This window comes from Eschrichtius robustus, chromosome 20 (genome assembly GCF_028021215.1).
Source record: "Eschrichtius robustus isolate mEscRob2 chromosome 20, mEscRob2.pri, whole genome shotgun sequence".
Taxonomy (NCBI): Eukaryota; Metazoa; Chordata; class Mammalia; order Artiodactyla; family Eschrichtiidae; genus Eschrichtius; species Eschrichtius robustus.
Genome location: NC_090843.1, coordinates 35658637 through 35665076, shown reverse-complemented (window position 1 = coordinate 35665076; position 6440 = coordinate 35658637). Strand labels below are relative to the sequence as shown.

The 6440-nt window shown below is 35.5% G+C and overlaps 1 pseudogene; it reads right to left on the bottom strand.

The window, feature by feature from the left end:
* Nucleotides 1–2111: 2111 nt before the first annotated feature.
* LOC137755004 (phosphatidylinositol transfer protein alpha isoform pseudogene) lies at nucleotides 2112–2924 on the bottom strand (annotated as a pseudogene).
* Nucleotides 2925–6440: the final 3516 nt, after the last annotated feature.

Sequence of the window (6440 nt, the reverse complement as noted above, 5' to 3'; positions counted from 1 at the left end):
TACATAGAGAATCCCAAAGATGCCATCAGAAGACTACTAGAGTTAATCAATGAATTTGGTAAAGTTGCAGGATACAAAATTAATGCACAGAAATCTCTTGCATTCCTATACACTGATGATGAAAAATCTGAAAAAGAAATTAAGGAAACACTCCCATTTACCATTGCAACAAAAAGAATAAAACACCTAGGAATAAACCTACCTAGGGAGACAAAAGACCTGTATGCAGAAAATTATAAGACACTGATGAAAGAAATTAAAGAGGATACCAACAGATGGAGAAATATACCATGTTCTTGGATTGGAAGAATCAATACTGTGAAAATGACTATACTACCCAATGCAAACTACAGATTCAATGCAATCTCTATCAAATTACCAATGGCATTTTTTACAGAAATAGAACAAAAAAATCTTAAAATTTTTATGGAGACACAAAAGACCCCGAATAGCCAAAGCAGTCTTGAGGGGGAAAAAACAGAGCTTGAGGAATCAGACTCCCTGACTTCAGACTATACTACAGAGCTACAGATATCAAGACAATATGGTACTGGCACAAAAACAGAAACATGGATCAATGGAACAAGATAGAAAGCCCAGAGATAAACCGACGCACCTATGGTCAACTAATCTATGACAAAGGAGGCAAGGATATACAATGCAGAAAAGACAGTCTCTTCAATAAGTGGTGCTGGGGAAACTGGACAGTTACATGTAAAAGAATGAAATTAGAACACTCCCTAACACCATACACAAAAATAAACTCAAAATGGATTAGAGACCTAAATGTAAGACCAGACACTATAAAACACTTAGAGGAAAACATAGGAAGAACACTCTTTGACATAATTCACAGCAAGATCTTTTTTGTCCACCTCCTAGAGTAATGGAAATAAAAACAAAAATAAACAAATGGGACCTAATGAAGCTTAAAAGCTTTTGCACAGCAAAGGAAACCATAAAGAAGACAAAAAAACAACTCAGAATGAGAGAAAGTACTTGCAAACAAATCAACGGACAAAGGATTAATCTCCAAAATATATAAACAGCTCATGCAGCTCAATATCAAAAACAAACAAACAACCCAATCCAAAAGTGGGCAGAAGACCTAAATAGACATTTCTCCAAAGAAGACATACAAATGGCCAAAAAGCACATGAAAATCTGCTCAACATCACAAATTATTAGAGAAATGCAAATCAAAACTACAATGAAGCATGACCTCACACCAGTTAGAATGGTCATCATCAGAAAATATACAAACAACAAATGCTGGAGAGCGTGTGGAGAAAAGGGAACCTTCTTGCACTGTTGGTAGGAATGTAAATTGCTACAGCCACTATGGAGAACAGTATGGAGGTTCCTTAAAAAACTAAATATAGAATTACCATATGATCCAGAAATCCCACTACTGGGCATATACCCAGAGAAAACCATAATTCTAAAAGACACATGCACCGCAATGTTCATTGCAGCACTATTTACAATAGCCAAGTCATGGAAGCAACCTAAGTGCCCATCGACAAACGAATGGATTAAGAAGATGTGGTACATATATACAATGGAATATTACTCCGCCATAAAAAGGAATGAAATTGGGTCATTTGTAGAGAAGTGGATGGATCTAGAGACTGTCATACAGAGTGAAGTAAGTCAGAAAGAGAAAAACAAATATCGTATATTAATGCATATATGTGGAACCTAGAAAAATGGTACAGACGAACCTGTTTGCAGGGCAGAAATTGAGACACAGATGTAGAGAACAAACGTATGGACACCAAGGGGGGAAAGCGGCAGTGGGGTGGGGGTAGTGGGGTGATGAATTGGGCCATTGGGATTGTCGTGTATAAAATTGATGACTAATAAGGACCTGCTGTATAAAAAAATAAATAAAATAAAATTCAAAAATTAGAAAAAAAAATCAGACAGCCTCTTTGTTCACAATATTAAAAGACATCTGGAATTAGCTACAGTAAGGGATTGAAAGTTGCCTGAAGAATGGACACAGAAAGGCTGTGTCTGTGGATGCCCTGTCATTTGGGAGGGTGGAGCTGCTGGCCCTTCCTATTGACAGCTGTCTTGTAAAAAGTGCAGAAAAGGGAAGGATGGCTTTAGTCATCTTCCATCATTCCTTTCACTGGGTCTTTCTGTGTCATCTCATCCAGCTGTCTCTTTGTCCCTTCTTCCATCCATCAAATGTTCTCCATAGTCAGGTCAACCCAGTTATTGATCCAACAGAATAGCTGCCTGTGGAAGTTTGTAAACATATGCCTCTCTTGCTTATGTATAAAGTTTTCCACTTTGTTCTGTAAGCCCCACCCCTTGAACTTGACAGTATCCAGTTTATATGCACACAAGTATGGGCAGTCTTTCTGATTTACAAGTTCTTGCTTCCAATTGGAGTCAAGGGTCCTCAGCCTGTTTTGATAGATTTAAAATTTTCTGGATCTTCCTCTGCCTTGTAATGCTGTCTAAGTACTTCACTTTGATCTGCAATGTCTATATATATGGCTTCCACATGTTTCCATGCCTCAGGCTCCAGTTTATGCACATTTTCCTGGGTGCCAAGATCTGGTTTATGACAGGTTTCCATTCTAATCAGAAAGCCTTCTTTCATGTACTCATTTGTAATAACAGTTTTGCAATAAAAGTAGTCATTCCATGATTTTTCATATATATCCAGGGCTTCATCTGGGGCCAGCATTCGAAAAAATGTGGGCACTTTGCCTTGTAAGTGGTAGATCTTGTGCGTGTACTGGCCTTTCTCACTGTTCTTTTCATAGGGCTCGTTCATCAGGACCTCCACACTTTCACCACCACCCATTCCCATTTTCCCTGGCCTCTGCCACAGAATACAGCTGCCCTACATGACACTCTTCTACAGATGCAGGTAGGATGACTCCATACTCCTTGAACAGCACCATGTTGCTTCCCAGCTCGAGCGTTGCCCACTGCCTGCCCAGCCTCCCACGGCTTCTTGGCAGCCCCTCTCCTCGTGGCCCGGACTGCTGCCTGTGCGACTTCATCGTGGTCTGCTGTCCCCGCAGCTCTCTCTGCTGTCACTGCACCGGCTCCTGCTGCCCCGGCCTCACCCCATCCCGCCATTTATTTCTTTTAAAAACAAGCCCAGGTAATTTTTACAGAACTGTGCTATTATTTTGTATGTGGTGCAGTTGTGGTTTTTTTTGCATTATATTACATATACTATTAATCCATTAATGTTTTTTCTAGTGCTTTCTTTTTGAAACCAAAGACAATTCTTTGATAAGATCAATAAAATTGATGAAACCCCAAAGCCAGACTGATCAGGAGAAAACAAAAGGGAGAGAAAACACAAGTCATCAATTATAGGAATAAGAGAGATGACATTACTACACATTTTACAGACATTAAAATAATAATAAGGGTGTGTTATGGATAACTTTAGGCTAATACTGTGGACACTAACATATTGCAATGTTTTTTCCACTTCTCTGTAAATTTGTGTGTTCATGTGTGTTTGTGTATCATAGTAAAAAAAAAAAAATTAAGATTTAAAGCAAGGGAGAAAATCATGCATTAGTACATAAAAGCCAAATAAAATGGAAAAAAAAAAGCTGGAGAAAATATTTGCAATATAATGACAATCCAAGGAGTATTAGTTCTAATATATAAGTAGCTCTTTGAATCTGTATAAAAAGATAAACATTCCTATTAAGAAAAAAAAGGAAAATTTCAAAGGAAAAATTTTAAAAATGGCCAATAAAAATAAATGTGTTTTTATACAAATATACATAATAAGCTCAATGTTAAGTAAATATAAAGTATTCAACATTAGGTAGAATTTTCAGCTGTCACCTTTTCAAAACTATTTTAATGAAAATATTTAGTACTGGCAAGGCTATAGGTTAACATACTTATGCACTGCAACAGGCATTTTTTTAGAGAGTCTGGAAGTTATTATGTATCTGATAAAATATGTCACAACTCTTTCAAAAAGTACTTCAACACTTTTGCCAATGAATTCCTCATCTAACATTTATGAAAAATTTGTTTATCAGAGTTTTAATTTCATGACATTTCATGGAATATTAGTCATCACAATGACTAATAATAAGTATTGGTTAAATTACACTCTACATATAATACTTTAATAGGCAAACGTTAGAAATAATTCTTTAGAAGAATATGTAATGAGAAGAAAAATTCTCAATTTATATTAGCAATTAAAAAACAAATTACAAAAAGCATATATAGTATAATCTCATATTTTTGAAAAATTGAAGACTTTGGTAAAATTAAAATAATGCTTATTTCTAGCTAGTGTTTTAGGTGAGTTTTGTGTAAGTTTGTGTTTTTTCCTTTATTATGCAAATTTATACAATAAAAATTTATTAATTTTATAAACATTATAGAACCAAAAAACCTATTTTCTTGTTAAAAATATTTGCTTAGCATTTTTCTTGCTTGCTTTTTGTTTACTGGGTGGATTGTAGTAGATGGTGTGTTTTTGATTTAATGTAGTAAAATGTACATGGCTTGGAGTATTTCATTTTATGATTTTTACCCATGAGGCCATTATATCCTTCCTAAGTGTCTTCACTTAGAAAGAACAGTCAGCAAATATACTGAGAGGTACCTTCCCTAAGTAAACAGAAGGAGAGTATTGAAACTAGCTACTGGGCAGAAAGGCTCATTTTGGGAATTCTGCTCTTAGGTCTCTAGGTTCCCATTCAAAGATGAGGTGCAACACTTTTACAGTTGAAATTCAAATAGTACGATTAATCATTCTATGTTTCCCCAAAGGAAACAGTATAGTTTCTTCCCACTGTCAAGGTTTGTATAGCCTAGGAAAGAAAAAAATTAAAGAAGAATCCATGATTGCTGCATCTGACTGCTTGACTGCTGGCTATGCTTGATGAGCACCTTTACCATAGCAGGCAAACTAATGAAACTTTCTGAACCTCAGTTTTCTCATCAGAAAATACCTGAGCAAATTGATTCTTAATTTGCATAATTTTGTGAAGGTTAAATTAAAGTGTTGAAAGCACCAGGCTTCCAACATGGTTTATGTTTTATTATGGTAGGTCTTATGATATGGTACCCTTCAGCAAGCCTGAAACTAGAACAACGTGCTGTTTTCAACAATAGCACAGTAATCTCTTGGTGTCCCACTACATGGTAAATAATATGTGTGTAAATTTTTGAGACTGTTTTGCTCTTGTGACCTATTGAAATAGTCTCATGACTTTAAGGTCATTTGTATATGCTGTTAAAATGAGACAATGATTTTACAGTTTAATATATCTCCCAAGACTCTTCTTTATTATTCATTACCTTAGTAGTTTATCTTAGATATTCCTAACCATGTTTGCTAAAGAAATTTTAGAATGGTATATAATGGCATTGCCCCAGGCAAAAACTTTGATTGATATTTTCATTGTCCTGGTTTTCACTTATTTAACTCAACAACTTTTTTTTGAATTTTATTTTATTTTTATATAGCAGGTGCTTAATACTTATCTATTTTATACATATCAGTGTATACATGACAATCCCAATCTCCCAATTCATCCCACCACCCATGACCCACTTTCCCCTTGCAGCATCCACATGTCTGTTCTCCACATCTGTATCTCTACCTCTGCCTGCAAACTGGTTCATCTGTACCATTTTTCTAGATTCCACATATATGCATTAATATATGATATTTGTTTTTCTCTTTCTGACTTACTTCACTCTGTATGACAGACTCTATGTCCATACACATCTCTACAAATGACCCAATTTCATTCCTTTTTATGGCTGAGTAATATTCCATTGTATATATGTACCACATCATCTTTATCTATTCATCTGTTGATGGGCATTTAGGTTGCTTCCATAACATAGCTATTGTAAATAGTGCTGCAATGAATATTGGGGTGCATGTGCCTTTTTGAATTATTGTTTTATCTGGGTATATGCTCAGTAGTGGGATTGCTGAGTCATATAGTAATTTTATTTTTAGTTTTTAAGGAACCTCCATACCATTCTCCATAGGGGCTGTATCAATTTACATTCCCACCAACAGTGTAGGAGGGTTCCTTTCTCTCCACACTCTCTCCAACATTTATTGTTTGTAGATATTTTGATGGCCATTCGGACTGTTGTGATGTGATATGTCATTGTAGGTATGATTTGCATTACTCTAATAATTAGTGATGTTGAGCATCTTTCATATGCTTTTTGGCCATCAGAATGTTTTCTTTGGAGAAATGTCTATTTAGGTCTTCCACTCACTTTTTTGATTCGGTTGTTGATGTTTTTGATATTGAGCTGCATGAGTTCTTTGTATATTTTGGAGATTAATCCTTTGTCAGTTGCTTTATTTGCAAATATTTTGTCCCATTCTGAAAGTTGTCTTTTCATCTTCTTTATAGTTTCCTTTGTCGTGCAAAAGCTTTTAAGTTTCATTAGGT